The following is an 11,889-nucleotide window of genomic DNA, read 5'->3' as shown; positions in this document are numbered from 1 at the left end:
AAATAAATTACGAACAAATAGCGCAAATAGCGGCCGGCATAGAGGAAGCAATAGAGAAACATCCCATGGAAAGGTGGAAATATAATCAGTTAGAACTACTCATTAGTACAAAAATAAAAGACGTAAAAGGGGTAAACCGCTGGAGAGGAAAGAGGAAGCCACGAAGCGGAATAAGGAAAATAGGGAGGCCATCGAACAACGACGGTTGGCATCTCGGGAACACAGAGAAGCAAGGAGGGCGCAGTTATCTGAAGAGGAAATAGGCCAAAAATGGGAATCTTATGAACAAAAGAAACAACTAGTGCAGGTGCTCGTCCAGGCTAAAATAAAGCAATCCTCTGATCGCTGGCTGGCTGAAGTTCGCGATGCAACTAATAAAGGGGGGTCACGAAAATTCTGGAACCATATAAGCTGGCTGGGTAAAGCGTATCACAGAAAGCAGGAACAGATTCACGGTGCCGAAGGAAATTGTTTAGAGGGAGATGACGCTGTGAACTACATCGGTTCAGTTATAGCAGAGTCATTTAGGAAAGACGATAGGGTAATCGCACCAAATGAGGGAGCAACACAGTATAGCATAATAGAAAACAGCTTAGAACTGACCAATCTTAACTGGAAAAAGGCGGAAGCAAATTTTCCAAAATGCACGTCCGCGGGGATAGACGAAATTCTAATCAAGTTAATTAATGAACTTGGCCCAAGAAGCAAGGAAACGCTGATAGAAGCATTGGAGGCAGTCATAACAAATAAGCAAATTCCGCACAGCTGGAAACAGAGTAAAATGAATTTGATTTATAAAGGGAAAGATGATAAGAAGAACATAAAATCCTTCCGACCAATTACGATAACATCAGTTATATATAATCTGGCGAGGCAGGCGGTGAAATTAAAAATGCAGTCATGGGTACAAAGTAATAGAATACTCGGAGAACTTCAGAACGGGTTCAGAAGTGGTAGGCGCTTAGATGATAGCCTGTTCGTGCTTACCCAGTGCATAGAAATAGCTAAGGCGGAATATAGACCTCTGTATTTAGCCTTCGTGGACATAAGCGGTGCATACGACAGTGTGAACAGGGAACTCCTGTGGAACATATTAAAAGATGAAGGTATCGGTCATGAGGCAATTGATTTTATACAGGAAATATATCGAGAAAATAATGTTGCAGTAACATGGGAAGGAATTAAGAGTATGACAACTGTCTAGGTACACAAAGTATTAAGGCAAGGTTGTCCTCTATCATCGCTGCTGTTCATGCTTTATATGACAAGTATGGAAAGAAGGTTACAACTCAGCAATCTAGGGTATAATCTGTCGTACAGATTAGGCGGAAAGGTTGTTGAGCAACGACTACCGGGTTTAATGTATGCGGACGATATTGTACTGTTAGCAGAGAGCCAGGAAGATTTGCAAACTCTGGTTAATTACTGTGGAGACGAAGGAGACAGTTTAGGTTTCAGTTTTAGTGCAGCTAAGTGCGGTGTGATGTTTTTCAACGATACAACTGATCAGGAGCTTACAATACAAGGCCATGAAATACCCCGAGCGGCCGAATAGAAATATCTCGGGGTATGGATAAACAAAAAGCAGATGTACACGGAAAAGCACAAACAGTCTCTCATAGCAAAAGGGCGAAGAGGTGCCGGGATAATGAAGCATAAGACATTCTCGGGGTACAACAGGTATGAGGTACTGAGAGGTATTTGGAAGGGAGTAATGGTGCCGGGGCTTACTTTCGGGAATGCGGTCCTGTGTCTAAGGGCAGTGGTTCAGTCGAGACTAGAAGTAAATCAGATAGCTGTGGGAAGATTAGCACTAGGTGCCCACGGGAAAACAACGAACGAAGCAGTAAAAGGGGATATGGGCTGGGCATCGTTCGAAGCACTGGAAGCTCAGAGTAAAATCCTATACGAAAAACGCCTGAGGAAATTGGACGATAACAGGTGGGCAGCTAAGGTATTTAAATACCTATACAGAAAGAGCGTTGACTCACAATGGGGGAAAAGACCTAGGAAGCTAACCAGTAAGTATGCCAGACACGAGGACGAAGAAAGACGGAGCATTAAACGACAGGTTAAAAGCGCGGAAGGTAAAAATTGGATAAATTCAATGGAAAAGAAGCATAGTGTTGAACTATATCGAGACTGGAAACAGCAGATCAGGAAGGAAGCGTTTTATGATAACTCAAGAGGCAGTGCCCTCCTTTTTGAAGCTAGGTCAGGATGTCTTAGAACGCGGAGCTATAAAAAGTGTCGCGAAGCACTTTGAGCAGAAAACGTTCGCGACTAGAACGCTGAAGCAGCGAGAGGTAGTGTAGCCGACCGAGCACCGAAACAAGGTTGTTCTTTCTCGTCGTCGCTGTCTCTCTCCTAGCCACAGCCCCACTGCTCCTTATTTTACAGTACAGTTATCTCCCCCGCGGAAAAGGAAGCCGTCCCGGCGACCTACGGGTAGGACAGCACAGGCGGATCATAGTAGGGCTTGAGACGCTGGGCATGCACAATTTCGCGTCCACGACGGCGATGATCCAAAGGTAGCTCGAGGGGTTCCACAATATAGTTGACTGGAGACGTTTGGTTGATCACGCGGTATGGGCCTTGGTACTTCGACGCGAGTTTCGGTGACAGTCCGGTGGTAGAGGCTGGAACCCAAAGCCACACTAGCGAGCCAGGAGCATACGATACAGGAGCATTGGAACTTTCTCGATGGTGCTTCTGGCGTTGCTGGTCTTCTGACGTAAATATACGGGAAAGCTTGCGACACTCTTCTGCGTGTGCAGCAGCTTCGGATAGGGTAGTCGTTTCCGTGGAGTCAGAGCGGTACGGAAGGATAGTATCCATTGTGGAAAAAGGTTCGCGTCCGTACAGGAGAAAGAAGGGCGAAAATCCCGTGGTAGTCTGCGTGGCAGTGTTGTAAGCGTAGGTCAGGAAAGGTAGAACATGGTCCCATTTGGTTTGGTCGGATGCAACGTATATGGCCAGCATGTCACCAAGAGTGCGATTAAAGCGCTCGGTCATGCCATTAGTCTGCGGATGATACGCAGTAGTGGTGCGATGAATGATGCGGCATTCTTTGAGGAGAGCCTCGATGACGTCGGAGAGGAAGACGCGGCCTCTGTCACTGAGTAGTTCCCTGGGAGCTCCGTGGCGAAGGATGATGTGGCGCAGGAGGAACCAGGCGACGTCACGTGCAGAAGCGCTGGACAAAGGGGAAGTTTCCGCATAGCGCGTAAGATGGTCGATGGCCACGATTACCCAGCGATTGCCATTTGATGTGGTTGGCAGAGGTCCATAAATGTCGATGCCTACTCGATCAAAAGCACGTGCTGGGCAAGGCAAAGGCTGCAATGGCGCGGTTGAACGACGAGGGGGATCTTTACGGCGTTGGCAAACCAGACAGGAGCGGACATAATGATGGATGAATCGATACATCCCCCGCCAGTAGTAACGAAGGCGTAGACGCGCGTATGTCTTCAGTACCCCTGCATGCGCGCACTGGGGATCGTCGTGGAACGCTGCGCAAATATCCGAACGCAGGTGTCGCGGGATGACAAGCAACCATTTGCGGCCGTCCGGGAGGTAGTTGCGACGGTATAAGAGCCCGTCGCGAATGGAGAAGTGATGTGCTTGGCGACGTAATGCGCGATTGGTAGTGGGTGTCGATGGGCTGGACAAAAAACGTAGCATGGACACAATCCATGGGTCATTCTTCTGCTCCAGAAGAATGTCCGTGGCAGCAAGGGAAGACTCGGACAATGAAGCCTTCGGGAAGCTAGCCTCGTCTGTTAGCGGCGAACGAGACAAGGCATCCGCATCCGAATGTTTTCGGCCAGAACGATACAGCACGCGAATGTCGTACTCCTGCAGTCGAAGGGCCCATCGAGCAAGACGACCGGACGGTTCTTTTAAGGACGACAGCCAGCACAGCGAATGGTGATCAGTTATGACGTCAAACGGGCGGCCATAAAGATACGGACGGAATTTGGTTATGGCCCAAATTATAGCCAGGCATTCCTTTTCTGTGACAGAATAGTTCGATTCAGGTTTAGTGAGTGCACGACTGGCGAAGGCAACGACGTACTCATCGAAGCCAGCCTTTCTCTGAGCGAGAACGGCCCCAAGGCCAACGCCACTGGCATCCGTGTGTATTTCAGTTGGAGCACTTGGGTCGAAATGGCGAAGGATTGGTGGTGACGTCAAGAGACGACGCAGCTTCGTGAAGGCGGCATCGCAATCTGGTGACCAGGTTGAAAGGTTGTGGCCACCATGAAGAAGCTGCGTTAAAGGTGTTATTATAGAGGCAAAATTGCGGATGAAACGGCGAAAGTATGACGCTAATCCAATGAAGCTGCGCAGTTGTTTCAAAGTCGTTGGTCGGGGAAACTGGGCAACAGCTTGTAGTTTCGCCGGATCAGGGAGTACACCTTCTTTCGACACGACATGGCCGAGGATGACCAGCTGGCGGGCAGCGAAGTGACACTTCTTCAAGTTAAGCTGGAGGCCAGCATCGGCGATGCACTTTAGGACGCGTTCAAGTCGAAGTAAGTGGGAAGGAAAGTCCGTTGAAAAGATAACGATGTCGTCCAGATAACATAGGCATATCTGCCATTTGAGGCCGCGCAAGATGTTGTCCATCATTCTTTCAAATGTGGCAGGCGCATTACACAGGCCAAATGGCATCACGGTGAATTCAAATAAACCGTCAGGTGTGATGAAGGCTGTTTTCGGACGGTCTGACTCAGCCACTGGCACTTGCCAGTACCCGGATCGTAAGTCTAAGGATGAGTAGAATTCAGCGCCTTGGAGGCAGTCTAGCGCGTCGTCAATACGGGGTAGCGGATAAACGTCCTTGCGTGTGATCTTATTAAATCGCCGGTAGTCCACGCAAAAGCGAATTGTGCCATCTTTCTTTTTTACCAGCACTACAGGAGAAGCCCAGGGACTGTGCGAAGGTTGTATGACACCGCGTTCGAGCATGTCTGCAACTTGCTCAGCGATCACGCTACGCTCCGTGGCGGATACACGATACGGCCTGTGGCGTAAAGGCGCATGGTTGCCGGTGTCGATGAGATGGACAACAGTAGAAGTGCGGCCTAAGCGAGATTGTTGTAGGTCGAATGACGTGCGAAAGCGGTCTAGAAGATGGACGATCTGGGCGTGCTGCGCTGGAGTGAGGTTGGGATCAATACTCTGGTAAAATGTTGGGTCACACGGCGGCGTGGGAGGAGAAACTTGAAGGCCCAGAGTGTCAACCGGAGGAGAAGCCGGGTCGTCAGGCACATCGTAAAGGAAACTTGCTTCGATTCCGTCGGCATAACCAAGACACTCATTGTGGAGCAGCCTAGCAGGGCAAGGAAACAGGTTTGATACATAAAGTGCGCTCGAACCTTGTCGAATGGCAAGGAGGGCAAAAGGAAGCAAGAAAGGATGGTGGCGAGTAACAAGCTTAGACGGCGTGAAAAAAACTGTGGAGTCGGAAAACCCAACGCAGGAAACGGGTACAAGTGCGGCAGAGTATGGAGGAATCTCGGTGTCGGCGGTGACGAACACACGACCGGAAGTGTCATCAGTATCTTCAAAAACGTTGGTGCCGAATGGCGACAGCGCGAGTTCAGCACGGGCGCAATCTATAACGGCATGATGAGAGGACAGAAAGTCCCATCCTAAAATCATGGCATGGGAGCAGCGAGGCAGAACAACGAACTCAATATGGTATAAAGCGCCGCTTATAACAACACGCACGGTACACTTCCCTAAGGGTTCAATCGGCGCAGCGCTTGCTGTACGTAATGAAATGGCTGAATAAGTCGTCGCTACTTTTCTAAGGGTAAGACGAAGCTGGTCCGAGATCACTGATATTGCTGCTCCCGTGTCTACAAGCGCATGAACGGCAATGTCTTCTGCATAAACTTCAAGGACATTCGCAGGAAATAAATGAGGTCTTGAGGAGTTCGCTAAGATCGCAGTTCTTGCCTCCGGAACTGCGGTCCTTAGTTTTCCTCTCGGATAGCTTCAGGACGACGGATAAGCGGCGACAGAGAACGCCGACGGGGAGACGGAGACCGACGGGTATTGGAGGGTCGGGAAAGAGGAGACGAGGCTTCGAAGGGCTGAGCGGCAGTAGCACAACGGGACGGATAGTCGAAACCGTTACTTTGTGCCCTCGGAGAATCCGAAGGATACCATCCACGCCGACGGCAAAGCCGTGCTACATGCCCAGGTAGGCCGCACGAATAACAGATAGGCCGATTGTCATGGGTGCGCCATGGATTGAGAACAGCGGGCGGAGACTGTTGGAAATATTGGCGAGGTGGGCGCACGGGCTGCTGTGGCGACCAGTAGCTGCTTGGGGGGGGCAGGAGAATATGTTGCAGCTGCTTGCGGAGGTGAGGGAAAGGCGCTGGTAAGTCTGGATTGATTACCTGCAGACGGAGGCCTTGGATTAGCGACAACGCAGCGTACGTAAGTGGCACAGGCGTAGGAGCGGTTGATGAGCAAGTGGTACTGCGTTAGCGACTTGTTCTTGTATCATGTGACGGAGATCTGGAGACAAGCGCGGCTCTGAGGCTGGAGCGACTGGCAGAAGAGAGAGTTGGCGCGCCACTTCTTCTCGTACAAATTGCTTGATTCTGTCAAAAATTTCTGGACTGCAAGGAGTAGAGGTGACACCATCACTAAGAGCTGAAAGCGCGACGTCCGGAGCGAGTGCTTGGCGCGTAGAAAGCCGTTGTTTGCGCAGCTCCTCATAGCTCTGGCAAAGCGTTATGATGTCGTTGACCGTCTGAGGATTCCTTGCCAAGAGCATTTGGAAGGCGTCATCTTCTATGCCTTTCAAGATGTTCTTGACCTTGGCATCTTCGGTCATATCTGGGTCTATACGCCGGCAGATGTCAACTACATCTTCAATGTAGCTCGTAAAGGTTTCGCCCTTTTGTTGGGCACGACAGCGAAGCTGTTGTTCAGCCCGAAGTTTGCGCACAGCAGGGCGACCGAATACTTCCTGAAGTGCCGTTCAGAATGCTGACCAGGTGGAAAAGTCAGCCTCATGGTTGCGGAACCAAAGATAGGCGACCCCGGAAAGATAGAATGGTACGTAGCCAAGCTTGTCAGCTTCAGACCATTTGTTGTGTGCACTCACTCGGTTGTATGATGACAGCCAGTCCTCTACGTCATGATCGTCAGTGCCATTGAATATGGGAGGATCCCGTTGGCGTGGCGCACCAGGACAGACGACTGGAGGCGGTGTCATGGGTGGCGCGGTAGTACTAGTCTCCTCAGGCATGGGAGATGTGAGAGGGATCGTCCGGCTTCGGAGTTCCAGGTTTGCAATAAGTCCAGCACCTTCCACCAAATGTCGCGAAGCACTTTGAGCAGAAAACGTTCGCGACTAGAACGCTGAAGCAGCGAGAGGTAGTGTAGCCGACCGAGCACCGAAACAAGGTTGTTCTTTCTCGTCGTCGCTGTCTCTCTCCTAGCCACAGCCCCACTGCTCCTTATTTTACAGTACAAAAGAAATTTAACGAAAAAGAAGACACATGTACTGTGTGTGGTAAATCTGTAGAAACAATAGAACACGTCATACTAAAATGTGATGGTATCAATCCCGATGTCGATGCGGCCACAGTCACGCTTCCTGAGGCACTAGGGTTCAGAGATAATAATAGTCATGTAAATAAATATGCGGTGGAAATTAGCAAAAGGCGATTAGAGGATTGGTGGCTAAAAAGCAGAGAGGTGACATAAGGTTAAAAGGGTAGGAAGACGTATTTAAAGAAAATCGAGAATTTTAATAACACGCAGCACAGGTAAAAAAAAAGAAGGAAAAAAGAAGCTGAGCATGGTGGCAACTGCCATCACCCCGTTTCGAAGGGGACGCTCCTACCTTCCATCCATCCATCCATCCATCCATCCATCCATCCATCCATCCATCCATCCATCCATCCATCCATCCATCCATCCATCCATCCATCCATCCATCCATCCATCCGTGCAGACTGCGCGTCGTCTGCTTCGAATATCAGTTTCGCAGCTGTTGTGTCGGTTTCTATGTTTGCGTTTTCAGTGTTATTACAGCGTTGCGTGTTTGTTCTTGGTGTTGTGAAAGATTGAGTGCGTGGTTGTTGTGTTCGTGTGCCTGTCATTACGAGAACTGCTGCACTATGAATGACAGCACTTTACTGGGCCAAATATCTGAAGTTCGTGGCTTCTTATATGACTATGCTAATCATCCAACAACTTTTGAAATTCTGCACATCTAACTTCATTTCAGTGACTCTTTCTATGCCTTATGCTATCGCCTTATCTGTCATTGTCTGCCTGTGAAAATGATTTCAAGTGTGCACAAAGTGGTAGTAAGCTAAAACCTAATTTTCTTGGGCATTGGACTGAAAAAGAAAAGAAGTATGCTATCAGTCATGCCACTTCTTTACCCTTCTGCCAAAAAACTTACTGGAGGATGCTGGCATGAAATATCTGCGACACTCTGGATCTGTTATTTGGCACCAAGCCGAAGGAACTTGTTGGTGACCAAGTTGTGAGACATTATCTGGTGATCAGTTGTTGTGGGATATTCCGTGTTTGCATTTGTGATGTGCTAAAGAATGTGGAAAGTTCTTCAACTGGTCGGTAACTTGAGGCTCAATGTGATTTCGTGCAAACTTCGATGTACACAGCTTTGGCTTTAAATTGAATGTGAAAATGGATCACAGTCCACTGATCCTGCTCTGGTGGCTCAGTGGCTACATTCGTCAGCTGAACAAAAGGCTGCGGGTTTGAACGCCAGCTGCTGCATTACGACGGGAACAGAATGCAAGAGTTCTCGTGTAGCATGCTTTGGGGTCACGTTAAAAAATCCAAATTTTTCATCTGGAGCCTCTCCACTACGATGTCCCTCATAGCCAACGTTCTTGCTTTGGGTCATTTAAGCACCATTGGTCCGACCTTTGTGTGATGCCCTCTGCCGCTTCTGCCTGGGATGGTCCAGACCACTGACCAATCTCTCGTCCGTGTGGCCACTGCTTGCAGGGACAGTTCTGCACGCTGGAAGGCAGCCCCCGTGATAGGGCACCGTGAGTCCTCGCCCCCAGTGTCAGTGCCTCCGGCCTTGTCCAGAGTGGTGATGGAGTTCAGACTCGCGAGTGTATTCGTGTCAACCTGCCCTTGTCCTGCCAACAATTCGAACCACGAATCCTGCCCCGAACCCAGCTTCCGGTCCCTCGTCTCCAGCATGCCTGGACCCAGCACAGGCCACAGCATGTCTGACCTCCTGAAGATGACGCAAGACTGCTCTGTAGCATTGCAGCGGCTAGAGGACATGGTACCACGGCCCCACTACATTTCACGAGAGTGCTCAGTAGTGCTCGAGAAGCTGGAACACATGGTACCTGTGTCCCACTACATTTCACGAGAGTGCTCAGTAGTGCTCGAGAAGATGGAACACATGGTACCTGTGTCCCACTACATTTCACGAGAGTGCTCAGTAGTGCTCGAGAAGCTGGAACACATGGTACCTGTGTCCCACTACATTTCACGAGAGTGCTCAGTAGTGCTCGAGAAGCTGGAACACATGGTACCTGTGTCCCACTACATTTCACGAGAGTGCTCAGTAGTGCTCGAGAAGATGGAACACATGGTACCTGTGTCCCACTACATTTCACGAGAGTGCTCAGTAGTGCTCGAGAAGCTGGAACACATGGTACCTGTGTCCCACTACATTTCACGAGAGTGCTCAGTAGTGCTCGAGAAGCTGGAACACATGGTACCTGTGTCCCACTACATTTCACGAGAGTGCTCAGTAGTGCTCGAGAAGCTGGAACACATGGTACCTGTGTCCCACTACATTTCACGAGAGTGCTCAGTAGTGCTCGAGAAGATGGAACACATGGTACCTGTGTCCCACTACATTTCACGAGAGTGCTCAGTAGTGCTCGAGAAGCTGGAACACATGGTACCTGTGTGCCACCACATTTCACGTGAGTGCTCAGTATTGCTCGAGAGGTTGGAACATATAGTACCCGTGTCCCACTACATTTCACGAGAATGCTCAGTGGTGCTGGAGTGGCTGGAAGACACGGTACCAGGCTTGCACTACAACACATGGTCCACCCGCACCTTGGCCGGAAAAGAGCGGCTCGCCAAAGCAGCAGCGTGCACCAATGGGGCAGGTGCTGCCGTGGCCTTGGATAACGAGTGGATAAAGAGCCACGTGCAGGAGCAGCTGAAGCCCGGGCGAGGTGACAAGGATAGTGTGGCCGTGCGCACTTGCGGTTACACCGTGACTTGGAAGGACCTGAACACTGTGCTGGGTACAAACTGGCTGAATGACGTGGTCATTGATGTGTACATGGCGCTTGTGGCCGAGCGCGCCAAAGAAGTTTCAGGCGGTCTCCGCGTTCATGCGCTGACCACGCACTTCTTCAACGTGATGAAAAACCGGGGCTATGACGAACAGGGTTGACTTGTTTGCTTTCAACCTAGTGCTCGTGCCCATCCACGACCTCGATCACTGGTCACTCGCCATTCTGAATATGACAAACCAGACGTTTGAGTTCTACAATTCGATGGGTCGTAAGAACTGGAACTGCTATCCTGTGTTGATGGCATACCTGAGGAAAGAGCATGAAGACAAACGGAAGTGTCCACTCACTCCAGAAGTAAAATGGGAATGCCAGTACATAAAGGACCTTCCACTCCAGACAAACTCTCATGACCGTGGTAAGTTTGTGTGCCTCTATGCGGAGTGCCTCGCGAGAGGTGCGTCATGCAATTTTTCAGCTTGTGACATGCAGCAGTTACGATATAGAATTGCCTTTGAGGTCTTGTCGGGGAAGTTGATGGATCACTGACACTTACTGCTGCTTCCTCTGGAGATGAAGACAAACTGGTGCGTTACCTGGGAGAGAGACTTTGCGGATTGCAGCCTCCACGCATGTGCCTGTGTTGTTTACATGAACTTACTTGATTACCTGTGCTAGGAAGTCTGTTGACACCTTGTCTGTGCAGACTGGACATTGTCTTCGTTTGTTTTATGCGGGTTGGTGAACCCCGTTGATTTTTGCAATGTGATAAAAATGTTAAAGATCTTCAGGCCTCTGCCTTCTGCCAATCCAAAGGCCAATGGAAGCCTCTACATTTATTTTTGCACAATGTTAATGTGCTCTACATATTTGTGAGGTTCTCGATAAGCCACAACCCTTAATGGCCATTTTCATGGAAAGCTGTTTCGTTTTTGAATACTCCATTTTCATATTTCAGGTGTTCTATAGGAGCTCATAATTTTTACTCATTTAATAACCTTCTTGCCAAGCTCTCTTATTTACAACAGGCCGTCTGTGAACTATACTCAAAGCAGGGTGTTACTGCTTGTTTCCTAAGAGAAGACCTGTTTTTAAAGTCCTGGGCCACCTTTTAAGTGTATTGACCACGGGAAAGATTTAATTTTTGCTGTCCTCACTCTCATATAGAGCCATAATAATGACAATCCAGTGCCCTGGTTGTTCATTATTGCTGCTGCAACATTTATCGCACCCATTACAGCAGACTGACAAAAAGAAAGCTTCTTCCCGAACAAATTTTTGTATTAGGGTTGGTATTGTGGCACGGTGCTTAAATCGATGTTATTGCCGCATTTTTTAAAATTATCGTGTTGAGTTTTGTATGGGCACAAGAAGTGTTGTACATCAGAATTTCATGTCCTGGCATTGGGTACTCTATCACTCTTTTTTTTTTCTCCATTGAAAGGACCCCACGGAGGAAATAAATGTTTATGTATTCTTTTACTGTTAAACATCCTCATTTTGATGCTTATTTCTTACCATCATTTCTGCAGCTGGGCTAGTCTAAGTAGGCTGTGGTTGGTACTTTGATCAAAACGGTGAATCAGCATTAACCAAA

General features: G+C 49.0%; 1 pseudogene; it reads left to right on the top strand.

Annotated features, from left to right (window-relative positions):
- Positions 1-8,881: 8,881 nt before the first annotated feature.
- Positions 8,882-11,107, top strand: LOC129387068 (uncharacterized; annotated as a pseudogene).
- The last annotated feature ends 782 nt before the right edge of the window (positions 11,108-11,889 follow it).

This window comes from Dermacentor andersoni, chromosome 2 (assembly GCF_023375885.2).
Source record: "Dermacentor andersoni chromosome 2, qqDerAnde1_hic_scaffold, whole genome shotgun sequence".
NCBI lineage: Eukaryota > Metazoa > Arthropoda > Arachnida > Ixodida > Ixodidae > Dermacentor > Dermacentor andersoni.
This window is presented reverse-complemented; position numbering and strand designations above follow the sequence as displayed.